The sequence below is a fragment of the Anas platyrhynchos genome, chromosome 14 (assembly GCF_047663525.1).
Source record: "Anas platyrhynchos isolate ZD024472 breed Pekin duck chromosome 14, IASCAAS_PekinDuck_T2T, whole genome shotgun sequence".
Classification (NCBI taxonomy): Eukaryota; Metazoa; Chordata; class Aves; order Anseriformes; family Anatidae; genus Anas; species Anas platyrhynchos.
The window spans coordinates 22,528,549-22,543,618 of record NC_092600.1 but is presented as its reverse complement, the minus strand read 5'-3'; the positions used below and the strand labels follow the sequence as shown (position 1 = coordinate 22,543,618).

The following is a 15,070-nucleotide window of genomic DNA, read 5'->3' as shown; positions in this document are numbered from 1 at the left end:
AAACTGCTATAGTGCACTCTCATTTCAATTGAATGAATGCCATTCTTTGATATTCCTGTATAAGAAACAGAATCAGGAATGATTCTTTGAAATATAAACTTGTGTAATAATTTTGCATTCTTTCACGTTATTACTAGCCTCTACAACTGTATTACTTGTGCTTTCAGTAAACTGATAAAAATTTTTGCCATTTCATCTATAATGATAATGATCTCTAGGAAACAAAATACATAATTAAAAAATCATAAGCTGACCTTCAATGTATGTTTGACCAAAGTCTGGAATTTCTCTTTGAACTGAATCTGATAATTGTGTTCTGTGCTAGAGACAATCACGTACAGTCAGGACTATGCTGCAGCTTCCTTGACACAAAGCTACGCAGTCAGTGTCACCAGTCTTCCATCCATGTGTAGGACAAGCCCACTTTCTGCATCAAGCTGAGTGAAGGTCTACATTAAGTCTTTTAGCAGCACCTACAGATTCCTGTTTTTTTTTGTTTGTTTTGTTTTGTTTTTCTCTCAGAGATAGCCACTTCTTTTTGTCACATTTTCTGCTTACTTAAATTTCTTTTTCTTCTCCATCATTATTAGTCCCCAACTTCAAGATGACCCATTTATTTCTGCCCATTTTTCTTTGTAGAGGGTTCAGAACCTCTAACTGAGAACCCAGGAATCAAACATTTTGACACATCTACTTGTTGGTTTGACACCTGGAATTTGATATATAAGTTCAGGTTGAGGAACTGGTATGTTCTCCAAAGCAGACTGCAGGCAACACACAAAAAGTTAATGGAAATATGTAATTTCTTCATACATCATCCCTTCTCATGGAGGAAAGTAGTTACTAGCTTATCTTTGTTCAACTCCTTAACCTGAAACTATTTGCTCTCAATAATTTATATTTGACTTTAATTACGTTTCAGTTCTAAGTTCCAATGAATTCTGATAGACCATATTACTGAAAACATTTGCTTAGTGTTTGCATCATTTAACCAAGGCTAGGGTCGATAAATATTAGCTAGCAGTAGGCCTACAGTCCTAATTTTTATTTTTTTTTAAATTCCTTCTGCTGGACTACAGTACTACCTGAAGCTATGACTTCAGTTTTTCCACTGCAACATGCTTAGCCACTGACAGACTAGGCTGTTGTATGGATAATACCCTTGCCAGAATTTTAAACCCTGCCCAGTGAGATTCAATTTTTATTGGACATTGGAATTAATAATGAAATCAGTTCTTAACTGAATTTAGCAAATCCCAAAGACCTTAAATTCTCTAATACTTGATTTTTTATTTTCCACTTGGAGTTTCTGAAACAAAATGAGAATAATATTAATAAAGTAGTGGAAGTAAACAAAACCAAGCATTAATATTGGATTAATATTAATGATCCAATTAATGGAGCAGTTTGTCATTCACTGATGGATCATCAGATTAGCCATAAAACATGCAACATGTTACAAAGAAGGGTTCAACATATCCACTATTTAGAATAAACAACTGATGTAGTGTATGCCTCCGTACCTGATGTACGTAGTGTATAAGTGAATGAGAAATTTGGAAGAAGCAATAAAGTAGAGTGAGCCAGAGCACAAGACGGTATGAGAGATGAAGAGGGACAATGTGACTGTGTAAGAAAAAGACTTGGGCAAGCACACAAGACTAAGCATGAAGAAGCACGTGTGAGAAAGACAGAGCAAGAGAGCACGTGCCCATGACTGAACACAAAGGAGCATACAGAAGACTGATGAACAGCAAGTGAAAAGGCAAGAGCCAAGACAATGAGAGACAGTAAGTGAGCCAGAGGTAAAATGAAGAGAGTGGGTAACAGAGGGCACACGGGGGAAGGGGTGCACACCCAAAGATGGCATGAGAGCACAACAGAGATACAGAGCACAAGGTCTCTTCTCTGGTATCTCTTTTAAAAATCAGCACATTATAGCATCCAGATATTTTCTCATATTAGGAAAAATCAGGCAATGTTACCCACATGAGTGATCACCACTCAAACACTGTAACTTCACATAGCATTTGGCATGAAAGGCAAATTACTGGTTTGGAAGGTGGGGGGGTTAAATCTGACAGGGAGCTAACACACACACAAGTGAAAGAGGAACTCTTCACACGCTACTTTCGTGTACAAACAAGAATTTCATCACAGTGGAGCAAAAACATATAGTAGCAATAGCACAGGTGTCCTATGATCAGCAATATCAACAATAAAACCACAATCTTACCAAAGACAGGAGAGAATATTTAAGGTTTTAAAAACAGAGTCAAAAGTTAGTAATTATTTAAAAAAAAATGACTCACCCACTCACCTAGTGCATTTTAAATTGGAGAGCAAAGTTAGGAGAAAGACAGCAGCTGTCTCTTTCACCAATTACCTGCCAGTGCTAAAGTACTACATTTGCATCCACAAAATGCAATGCAAAACTAAATTTTACTGCATTAAGAGAACTGCTTAGTCTATCGCTTCACAGTTCAGAGAAAACATAGAAGACCCAGAACAGAATCTTGATGCACTTCTGTTTTAAAATGCAAGTCCTGACAACCTGACAATGTTTCATGTAGCCCCTTTATCTCAAAAAATATATAATAATAATAAAAATTAAAATTAAAAATCTCTCTCTCATATGAAACTTGAGCTATCCCAGAATGTATTGTTTCATTTCCAGCACACATGAAATGTAACAAGATATTGCACTTTGGTTGCCTTTTAAAAACAGAAGCACAGCAGAACTCAACATTATCCATAATCCTTTCATTCACATATTTCCTCTCACCTCTTTCATTTTTTAATCAGAGAATTGAATTATTATTGGCCTTAAAAGGCTGATACTTTATCACATCTTGCAAAGTACAAAAGCAACTTTACCTTTTCCCTGCTGCAGCCTGCCTTTTGTTCTTCTTAATCTTTAGATTAGTCATTTTTAAAATCTTCTCCACTGTGAAATCAAACAGGTCGCGCAGGCAGGGCGAGCAGGAAGGGCAACCCCCGCCCACACGAACGCCTCTTAACGACGGTCTTTAGCTAGGCGATAATGGTCTCCACAAGGCACGGAGCGCTCTGCAGGAGGTCGGTACACACCCAGACCGACTGCCCGTTAAAGAATGCAGCGGTTCAGGTCACCGGATGCAGGGAGTGTCAGAGCCTGCTGCTGCCGTCGGCGGGAGGCAGAGACACTGCGTGCGTGAGATGTGAGCAAGTGGATGACCTGATCCGCATGGTGGCGGAGCTCAAGGAGGAGGTGGAGAGGCTGAGGGCCATCAGGGAGTGTGAGCGGGAGATAGACTTCTGGAGCAACTCCCTGCAGGGCCTCAAGGAGACGTACCGGGGTGAGACACCCCAAATGGGGGTGGACTCCCTGCCCTGTCGCCGTCGGACAGAGGGAGGGGATCTGGGAGTTGAGGAGGAGTGGAGACAGGTCCCTGCGCGACATGGCAGGCGATGCCCTCCCCTTCCGGCCCCACCTTCCCAGGTGCCCTTACAAAACAGGTTTGAGGCCCTGGAGCTTGAGAGACCAGCAACTGAGGAAGAGATAGAAAGTGTTCCCAGGAGGATGCCTAGGGCGAGGAGGTCGACTCCACGCATCAGGACTGCCTCCACCAAGAAAGAAAGAAGGGTGATTGTCGTGGGAGACTCTATCCTTAGGGGGACAGAGGGCCCTATTTGTCGGCCTGACCCTACCCGTAGGGAAGTCTGCTGCCTCCCTGGGGCCAGGGTCAGGGACGTTGCCAGGAAGCTCCCCAACCTGGTACGCCCCTCTGATTATTATCCTCTCCTGATAGTCCAGGCGGGCAGTGATGACATTGATGACAGAAGCCTGAAGGCTATCAAAAGAGACTTTAGGGGGCTGGGACGGTTAGTGGACGGAGCAGGAGTGCAGGTAGTATTTTCGTCCATCCCTACGTTGACAGGGAGGGGTATGGAGAGGACAAGGAAAGCCCACCTGCTAAACACGTGGCTCCGGGGCTGGTGCCTACGCAGAAATCTTGGGTTTTTCGACCATGGGGCAGTTTACTCAGCACCTGGTCTGATGGCCGTAGACGGGTCCCTATCCTTTAGGGGAAAAAGGATCCTGGGCCAGGAGCTGGTGGGGCTCATTGATAGGGCTTTAAACTAGGTAAGAAGGGGGATGGGGCTGAAGCAAGGACTGTTGGGGCTGTGCCAGGGGGAGCAATGGCAAGGCCGGAGGATAAGGTAAAGGCCCAGCTGAAGTGCATCTACACCAATGCACGCAGCATGGGTAACAAACAGGAGGAGCTGGAAGCCATCGTGCAGCGGGCAGGCTACGACTTGGTTGCCATCACGGAAACGTGGTGGGACCAGTCTCATGACTGGAGTGCTGCGATGCCTGGCTATAGGCTCTTCAGAAGGGACAGGCAGCACAGAAGGGGTGGCGGTGTGGCTCTCTGTATTAGAGAGTCTTTCGATGTTGTAGAACTCGAGGCTAGGAATGACAAGATCGAGTCCCTTTGGGTTAGGATCGGCAGGGACAACAAGACTAGTGTCCTGGTCGGGGTCTGCTATAGACCGCCGAACCAGGATGAGGAGACGGATGAGGAGTTCTACAGGCAGCTGACAGAAGTTGCGAAATCGTCGGCGCTTGTACTCGTGGGGGACTTCAACTTCCCTGACATATCCTGGAAGCACAACACAGCCCAGAGGAAGCAGTCTAGGAGGTTTCTCAAGAAAGTGGAAGATAGCTTCCTGACGCAGCTGATTAGTGAACCTACCAGGGGTGGTGCCCTGCTAGACCTTCTCTTCACAAACAGAGAAGGACTGGTGGAGGATGTGATTGTCGGGAACAGTCTTGGGCAGAGAGACCATGAAATGGTGGAGTTCACTATTCTTGGCGGGGCCAGGAAGGGAACCAGTAAAACCACTGTATTGGACTTTCGGAGGGCTGACTTTGAGCTGCTCAAAAAAAAGTTGACACTAGTTGGTGGAGTCCCATGGGAGGCGGTTCTGAAGGGCAGAGGGGTCCAGAAAGGCTGGGCGCTCTTTAAGAGGCAAATCCTAATGGCGCAGGAGCGGTCTATTCCCATGCGCCCAAAGATGAGCCAGCGGGGAAGAAGACCAGCCTGGCTGAACAGAGAATTGTGGCTTGAGCTTAGGAAAAAAAAGAGGGTTTATAATCTTTGGAAAATTGGGCAGGCCACTAAGGAGGACTATAAGGATGTAGCGAGGCTGTGCAGGGACAAGATTAGGAAGGCCAAAGCTCATCTGGAGCTCAATCTGGCTACTGCTGTTAAAGATAACAAAAAACGCTTTTATAAATACATCAACACCAAAAGGAGGACTAGGGAGAATCTCCATCCTTTACTGGATGCAGGGGGAAACTTAGTTACAAGAGATGAGGAAAAGGCGGAGGTGCTCAATGCCTTCTTTGCCTCAGTCTTTAGCGGCAAAACCGGTTGCTCTCTGGATACCCAGTACCCAGAACTGGTGGAAGGGGACGGGGAGCAGGATGTGGCCCTCACCATCCACGAAGAACTGGTTGGTGACCTGCTACGGCACTTGGATGTCCACAAATCGATGGGGCCGGATGGGATCCACCCAAGGGTACTGAGAGAACTGGCAGAGGAGCTGGCCAAGCCCCTATCCATCATTTATCAGCAGTCCTGGCTATCCGGGGAGGTCCCAGCTGACTGGCGACTAGCAAATGTGACGCCCATCTACAAGAAGGGCCGGAGGGCAGACCCGGGGAACTACAGGCCGGTCAGTTTGACCTCAGTACCAGGGAAGCTCATGGAGCAGATCTTCTTGGGAGTCATCATGCGGCACTTGAAGGGCAAGCAGGCGATCAGGCCCAGCCAGCATGGGTTTATGGAAGGCAGGTCCTGCTTGACGAACCTGATCTCCTTCTACGACAAAGTGACGCGCTGGGTGGATGAGGGAAAGGCTGTGGATGTGGTCTACCTTGACTTCAGCAAGGCTTTTGACACCGTCTCCCACAGCATTCTCCTCAAGAAACTGGCTGCTCTTGGCTTGGACTGGCGCACGCTTCGTTGGGTTAGAAACTGGCTGGATAGCCGGGCCCAAAGAGTTGTGGTAAATGGAGCCAAGTCCAGTTGGAGGCCAGTCACTAGTGGCGTCCCCCAGGGCTCGGTGCTGGGGCCGGTCCTCTTTAACATCTTCATCAATGATCTGGATGACGGCACTGAGTGCACCCTCAGTAAGTTTGCAGATGACACCAAGCTAGGTGCGTGTGTCGATCTGCTCGAGGGTAGGAAGGCTCTGCAGGAGGATCTGGATAGGCTGCACCGATGGGCTGAGGTCAACTGTATGAAGTTCAACAAGGCCAAGTGCCGGGTCCTGCACCTGGGGCGCAATAACCCCAAGCAGAACTACAGGCTGGGAGAGGAATGGTTGGAGAGCTGCCAGGCAGAGAAGGACCTGGGAGTGATGGTGGACAGTCGGCTGAATATGAGCCAGCAGTGTGCTCAGGTGGCCAAGAAGGCCAACGGCATCCGGGCTTGTATCAGAAACACTGTGACCAGCAGGGCTAGGGAGGTGATCGTCCCCCCGTACTCGGCTCTGGTGAGGCCGCACCTCGAGTACTGTGTTCAGTTTTGGGCCCCTCGCTACAAGAAGGACATCGAGGTGCTTGAGCGGGTCCAAAGAAGGGCGACGAAGCTGGTGAGGGGCCTGGAGAGCAAGTCCTATGAGGAGCGGCTGAAGGAGCTGGGCTTGTTCAGCCTAGAGAAGAGGAGGCTCAGGGGTGACCTTATTGCTCTGTATAAGTACATTAAAGGAGGCTGTAGCAATGTGGGGGTTGGCCTGTTCTCCCATGTGCCTGGTGACAGGACGAGGGGGAATGGGCTAAAGTTACGCCAGGGGAGTTTTAGGTTAGATGTTAGGAAGAATTTCTTTACTGAAAGGGTTGTTAGGCACTGGAACGGGCTGCCCAGGAAGGTGGTGGAGTCACCATCCCTGGAAGTCTTCAAAAGACGTTTAGATGTAGAGCTTAGGGATATGGTTTAGTGGGGACTGTTAGTGTTAGGTTAGAGGTTGGACTCGATGATCTTGAGGTCTCTTCCAACCTAGAAATTCTGTGATTCTGTGAAATACAATTAGATAACATTTCATTTACTGGGGCTAGCATCCTTTATTATATTAACATCATGCTCAAATTTTTATTCTAAAGTTTATTTTAAAAAATCCATTATTTCTAATGATAAAAGAATATAAAGTGAAGGCATCCAGTATCTACCACACTGTGTTGGGTTTATGAGGCAAGGTTTTGGCAGAGATTGCCCTCCAGACTGTGGAGAAGACCACAGTGAAGCAGTCCTCCTGCAGACCACGGAGGCCCCTGCAGCAGTTGGTTGTGCTCTGAAAAATGCTGCTGCCCATGGAGAGCCCACACAGGTGTTTTTTTGGCAGAACTGTGGCCCAAGTTGGGCCCATGCCTGAGCAGTCTGCTGCTGGAGGACTGCACCCCACTGGAGCGTTCTTGAAGAATGGCAGCCAGGGAGAAAGGGGAACTTGTTAGGAGGAAGGAGTGACAGAGGCTACCTGTTACGAAGAGATCACAACCTCCACTGCCAGCCTCTCACACCATTCAGGGCTCAGGGTGCTGAGGTGGAAGAGTTGGGAGTGAAGTTGAGCCTGGGAAGAAGGAGCAGGTGAGGGGCAGCTGTTTTTGTTTTGTTTCTCACCACGCTTCTCTATTTTTACTTGACAATAAACTATAATAAATTTCCCCTAGTCAAGGGTTTTTTGGCCATGATGGTAATTGGTGATTTCCATGTTCTTATCACAGGTTAGGAGCTTTTCCACCCTGCCCTGTCAAGGACAGGGTGTGGGAGGCTGGAGGAGGCTAGGTGGGCACCTGGCAGTTGCCACGGTCAAGCTGTTTTACTGGTAAATAATATTCATGGTGTATTTGGGTGACCCCTGAAGAGACACTCCAGAATACAGACCCAGGTCTGTATTTCCATGAAAAATACATGCCAAAACAAGCTCATTTTAAAAATCTTACCCCCTTTGCAGAAACATACCTGTCTCTAAAGGGAAAGAGGAAAAAAAGAAAGAATTAAATGAAGCATTTGCCCTGCCAATAACCATTATTTATTAATGGCAACACCTCACACATAGTCTGAATTAATCATATTGCTTACAGAGTTTGCATTTACTGCAAGGTAAGTTTTAAATTTTTATAGATGGTTAAAATATAAATGTATCCTAAATTCTCAGAAAGTTGCAAGCATAGAGGAGTAATGACTCTAAATTTCTTTACGAGCATTACGTGGGCAAAAATATATGCTGGGTTTTGACTGCGGATTGGATTCTCATTAGAGAGAATACTTTTCTTCCTTTTTTTTTTTTTTTTTTGAGCAGAATAATAAGGGTGTATTCTTATAGCTCCCTTTCTACCTCTACAATTACTTTAAAATGTTGTGAAGACTCAGCTTCTCAGCACAAGCTAAATAGGCAGTTCTTTGCCAAGATCCCTGTCCATTGTGCATTCATGAAAGCAAACATGAATGCCATTGATCCCAGCAGGAAGGCTTGCAGGCTTGACACACTCTGTGCCAAAGCAAGGGCTCTAATTAGTGATCCTTCCAGCTGGACAGTAAAGGCCTTACCCTTCCTTAGGGAATAATAAGACAGGCCATGTCTGAAGTTCCCAAGTAAGCTTTATAGAATAGGGAGCATGCAGAGAACTGCATTAAAGGCACTAAACCAGCCGACACAGGTGACCGAACAGTGAACTGTGCACTTGGCAATGAACAGAAAAATGCCTGATACACAAGCATCATCTGGTCTTTGGTTCCTCCTGTTTGCCTGAATTACTGTCAGAATTCCAAGGACTGTAATGGATGGCGCAACTATTTAAAAGAAAGCAATAGATTTGTTGCAACAGTGATAGTTTTGAATATCTTCAAACCTTTTCTTCAAAAACAATGCTTGTTGACAATATAACATACCAATTCATAACATCACCATTCTTTGCAGAATAATGATAAAAACTCATTAGCAGTAACAGGCTTTGAAAAATAGGCAGCATGTGTAATTTCAGCACTTCAAAACTGTTCGCAATAAAGTCACTTTTAATTATATTTCTTTATAAAGAAAAATTATCTAAAGGATTAAAAATAGAAAGTCCTTTCATAGTAAAGATTACTAGCACTAGACTGCAAACACTGTAACCAGATAAAAGCACTTGTACATATATGCAAAGTGTACATCTAGGTTTCTGTATATAAAAGATCTTATACAACTTCTTTTATTGCATTGCTGCTTCAGAATTCTGACAACCACAATATTCAAAACGCGAGTTTCACTGAAAAAGCAGGATCTACTGAAAACAGTGGCTTATTTAAACATACTTTACATATAAGCGCATGAAATGTATAAAGAAGCATTGACATCTTGAAAGATTACAATGCCAAAAATTGCGTGAAGCTACAGTAGAAAAAAAATCCAAATGGTATATGCATATCCATTGTATACATCAATTATCTATTAACAAATTCCCAATGTAGATAAATTCCTCCTCTGTTCAAAAATAAAAATAAAAAAATCATAAGTTAACACTTTTAAAAATAAACGAGAACGTACAAGTTTACACCCTTCTAATCCAACCACATTTGCTTTTTGAAAGCAAATGCAAATTCTAAAAGTGAAATATTAAAAGTATTTAAAAACGAAAATTTTTCACTTAGAATTATTATCCTACCTTGAGAACTGCAGTTTCTTTAGCCAAGCAAAATGCTTGGTCCTTCTGATGTTTGTTCCATTTTCACATCAAGTGGATATTAATTTTAACTACTAGCTTTCACTGAGAATCTTTCATTCTTGAAGAGAAATAAGAAAATTACTTATTGAAAACAAACAAGTCTCATTTCAAGATAGCAGCTTTTAGCCAATAGTTTTCTGATTTTCTACCTTTTGTTTACTACTGGTTATTCTTACTTGCCTGAAAGACTGCTACATTTCTCTTATCAGCAACATTATTCTATTTTTTCTAAAAATAAGATTGAAAAAAGAGAGGAAGAAAGGCTGTAAACAAAAAGCTGTAGAATACAAAGGCAGTTAAAAGTTGGCTTCACAGCTCCTCAAAATAAATACTGAAGGATTATGATTCTGTAACCACAATCAGGATCTTTTTTACATCAAAGCTAGAGAAAAAGTAATGATATTAGTGCTTTGGACTCTAAATGGAACATACTGTTATTGCTGGGCAATAACTGTCCTTGTGCTGAGTGACAAAAAAAAAAGGGGAAAAGGCGCACTTCCCCTCCCACATTCCCTGTATATCTCTAAAAATAAAGGACAGGTGAATATTCAAGGTGAAAATCAATATAATTTTTAAGATAGCCAGGAAGCCTTTAAATTACCTGAAGCACATTCTGTGCTCATTTAAAGAACATTCTGTATGCAGGCTGTAGTAAGAAAAGTATCTGTAGAATTAAGCAAAAGATCAATGAACAAATTTTCAGTGTACCACGAAGAATTCATAATGTAATAGTTATAAAACAATTGACTTTATGATTGTTTAATATTATCACAGGCTCATAGAGATGTATATTCAAGGTATTATAAGGTTGCATTAAAGAAGGTCACATTAAAGTGAGGACAATAGCTCTGAATCTCAAAGGATTTGGTCTAAGAATGTATTGGAAAACGAGAGATTCATAATAGTTTTTTCAGCCTGTTTTAGCATGTTTTCTAATACCATGAAGTCTTATGACATATTTAAAGTCAGTTTAAAGCTTATTTTTCTTCATTAAGACAATAAAGTGTGTTTTTCCTACATTCATGCTCTCTATAGCACTTTGGTTTGCACTTCCGGATGCAGCCCAGCTAGTATGCATTTTCTTCTACGTTCACTAATGAGGTGGTACAAAAATAAAAATAAAAATCAGGGAATAAATTAGGAGACTAAAATGCAACCTACAGTGAGATGCAATCTACAGGTGGAAAAACATAAAAATTGAGAAGTATGTCAGCGTAAATTCATAGAATCATAGAATCATAGAATATCCTGAGTTGGAAGGGACCCTTAAGGATCATCAAGTCCAACTCTTGACACCGCACAGGTCTACCCAAAAGTTCAGACCATGTGACTAAGTGCACAGTCCAATCTCTTCTTAAATTCAATCAGGCTCGGTGCAGTGACCACTTCCCTGGGGAGCCTGTTCCAGTGTGCAACCACCCTCTCTGTGAAGAACCCCCTCCTGATGTCAAGCCTAAACTTCCCCTGCCTCAGCTTAACCCCGTTCCCGCGGGTCCTGTTGCTGGTGTTAATGGAGAAAAGGTCTCCTTCCTCTCGACACCCCCTTACTAGGAAGTTGTAGACTGCGATGAGGTCGCAGTCTAATTGATTGTTAATTGATTGTTATTAATTGATTGATAATTGATTGTAATTGATTGTTAATTGATTGTTATGCTCTGGTAAAAGACGTATTCAAGTGGAGAAAATATCTGTCCAGGCTTGGAGTCAATCATATGCAGTCAGTAGAACCTGGCTCAAATAACAAAACCAGTTTCTGACACTAGGTCCTTACTACTTCAAAAATGAGCAGCTAGGTTCATTTGATGCTAGACACTGCCCCTCTGGTAGTCTACCCAGGGCCTAGAAGGGACATACATCCAACCTCTAATGACCTAATAGGTGGGCTGGCAGGAAACTGGCCATCCAGAAAATGACAGGTCCAAGTTTGAGGTTTGATAGGAAGGTTTTGAGAGCTCTCGCTTTGTCACAGCCTGCCAGTTTTCTATGCCCAGGAGAGAGCTCTACTCTTTTTCTTCTCATGGTTTTATTCTCCATCTGAACACATAGAAACTGGCTTCAAAGTCTCAATTCTCCCCACACTGTGATCAAATAAATGAAGTAGTATCGAGGCTCATTCTGATCTCTCCACTCTAATTTATGTACCAGAGCTCTCTAAATGGCATCTGACAGACAAACTCCCTCTGCACCCATGTCTCTGGCTGGACAGCAATTCAAATTCAAATAATAATAATAATAATAATAATAATAATAATAATAATAATAATAATAATAATAATAATAATAATAAAGCTCTCTGTCTTTCCTTCCTTTTTTGAAAACTAAGCAGTTATCACAATGACAAAGAAAAATGACTGCCCTCCTTAAGACATATGCAAACAACAGATGATTGATGATTATAGAATTTGGCTTACAGAACCTTAGTAACCAGTCAGAAGAACTGCCAATGGCATATACATGTATACAATTTTACCACATGGCATCAACTTGTACCCACCTCTGACTGCCACACACCTTAAGTTAGCACCACTCAGTCTGCAGGAAGGGGCTGTTACCTGCCTTTAATGTTAAATGTTTAATGTCTAAAAAACACACTACCGTGTATAGAACTTGTTGGAAGTCTCTCACCAAACATAAGAAACTTAACTAGCTTAGCAAACGAGCCAACCTTTCAGACTTTATGTTTATCCCTACTACTGAGAGCAGTACCACCACGATGAGGCAGAGCTGAGAAGCCTGCATGTGTGGAAAGAAACCTCACTAATGTACTGCACAAGCACTAAGCTTTACATACTGCTCAACATGAGCATTAAAATAATGGTGTGCTTTGCAAGCCCTATAGTTTTTAACAAATAAAAGAATCTGAAAAGCTGAATTAGTAAGTATTTTAGGAAAGACTTAAGTGTTAAATATTCTGTATCACTGAATTAAAGCTGAAAGGTTCCCATGTTATCCACTCTAAAAATATCCACTACCCTGCTTTACAGCCTTTTGGAGGCTGTTTTCAGCTACGATGGGGGAATAGACCCCAGCTAGACCTCACACGTATCAGACAAGCCTCAACTCCAATGCAAACGGAGCTGTCTGACCACCAACTAAGGCTCATGAAGTGACTAAACACTTGACAAGTGCCAAATGCTGATCTAAAATTCCAGATATAAACATGTAGGTAACATAGAGCCACCACTGTGGGCTCTTTATACATACAGCAATTAAATTACTTTTTTTTTTTTTTTTTTTTTTTTTTTTTTTTTTTACTAATTCACACACCTTAGCAATTACCTAAACTATAAAAATTTAACGCTCCCACAATCTATTCCCTTTAGGTTTATTACTAATTTTCATTTGAAACGGAACACCTGAAGCAATAAAACTGTTAAGCATTCATATCTATCTTGAGAACAGTAGTTTCCTAAAACTACTATGAAAGAGCCCACTATATGAACTGCACTGTTCAAACCTTACACTAACCTACAGCTTTTGGGGATTTATAAAACTCCTTGCAGAAGAGAATGTGTGTTGAGGGATTTCTTGAAACAGCAAAAATCCCATGGCTTGCTGTAGCTGAGCAAACCAAGCTACCAGGGCAACTATGAGTTCCCATGACAGTGTTCCCACATCGCCCAATTGAGGGATTCAGAAAAATATTGTTACCAGTAGCTGGCTTCAAGGACAAGGTCTATGTGACTGCTAATCACAAGGGGGTTGTTTTCTTGCAGGTGGGGTTGTTTTCTTGCAGTTGTTTGTCTGAGTGCTTTTGACCAATAATCTTGTGTGAAACACTGTCCACCCCTGTTAAGTTCTCTATAAAAGTTAGGCTATTCGGGCAATAAAATGGAGCATGATCTGACTCTACTGTGTGTCTGTCGTGCTTTCGGCCGTGCTTCCTGCAACAAATGTGCAGCATTTGTACACTTGGCATGGATTCTGCTATTCATTAGAAAAACTTTATAAACGCTGAGTTTTTTCTGACACCACAATGATCATTCATGTACATACACATATACATGCATGCATATAAAATGGGTGAAACCTATAATGCTTAAAAATACAAAAAATTGAATGTACTTATGTGTATTCTTCATGATGTCAGCCAGGTCCTTAGAAGTATACTGACCAGTCAAAAATAACAGTATTTTTTACAGTGCTTATTAACAGTTACATCAGTACAGACTTCTAGAGAAGTTTCATGGTTAAACTTCTGACTTTAAGATCACATTTTGTTTTTTGCTTTTTTGTTTGTTTGAACTGTTCGTCTGTTCATGCTGAAATTTAAGATCTGATTTCACAAATTCAACTTTCCAGATGCCTTAAGAGCCAAGAATTAAATTCTGGATAGCCTTACTGTCCACTATATTATGCATATATTGAAACAGCCAGCCTCTTAATTAGCTGATTATACAGGGAGTTAACATCCCCTTTTTTTGCATGGAGTTACCTCATTTGGATACTCACGTTGCAGTCACATATTCCTCATGTTTCTAGCAGAAATACTTTATAGACTAGTCCATATAGGCAGCTTATAAGAAGGACTACACGAGGACCTACATGAGAAACCAGAAAATAATTTCTCTGCCATGCCATCTTGCAGGACGGAGGGGGAAGGAACCACCACCAAAAAACACTTCAGTTTCATCTCTAAAACACTGCCGCCCCCCAGAGGCAGCGTTTCGCGAGCTGCAGCTCTGTCAGCTAAAATTTGCAAAATTCGAGCAAAATTTGAGCGCCTGAGAAACATTGCTGGGCGTTTTCGCGTTAACCGGTGCAGACAGAGGTAACCGTGATAACATATAATGGAAAACCAGCCTCCGTGAGCAACATCACACCGCAGGTTAGACATGATTTGTTCCCAGGTATTGCTACCTAACCACACACGGATGGGATGGCTGCAGCTGTATTTCTGCCTCTTTGGGCCCCGGTATTAGTTATGGCAATAACGGGGTGTCACGGCGAAGAAACGTGTCCGCCCCGGCACTCGAACCCGCAACCCCCGGGTCTGGAACCGCCCCGCCCCGCCCCACTGCCCTCTGCGTGCGCACCGAGCGGGGCTGCCAGGCGCATGCGCACTGGGAGCCTCCCCCCCCCCCACACCCACCCACCCACCCACACACACACACACACACACACACACACACACACACCCCTCATGGCCATGGGCGGTGGCCGCGCATGCGCAGTTGCAGCCGGGGGCAGCGCTCTGGGTGTCTGGTGCCCTGGGTGGTGTTCCCACTGGATCGGTCTGGGCAGATACACACGCAACCCCATTAACTCTTTTAGAGTAGAGCGAGGGGTTAAGCCATCACCTTAAGGCTTATTCTGTCT

The 15,070-nt window shown here is 43.1% G+C and overlaps 1 long non-coding RNA gene across 2 annotated transcripts in view; it reads right to left on the bottom strand.

Annotated features, from left to right (window-relative positions):
• LOC113842166 (uncharacterized) overlaps positions 1-14,734 on the bottom strand; it is a 39,490-nt gene extending 24,756 nt beyond the window's left edge. For both annotated transcript variants that reach the window (XR_011803338.1, XR_011803337.1), the window contains exons 1-4: positions 14,204-14,734; positions 10,353-10,415; positions 9,692-9,809; positions 2,878-2,947 (exon numbers count right to left, since the gene is read on the bottom strand). This is a non-coding gene — a long non-coding RNA (uncharacterized lncRNA). The remainder of the gene's footprint in view (positions 1-2,877; positions 2,948-9,691; positions 9,810-10,352; positions 10,416-14,203) is intronic.
• Positions 14,735-15,070: the final 336 nt, after the last annotated feature.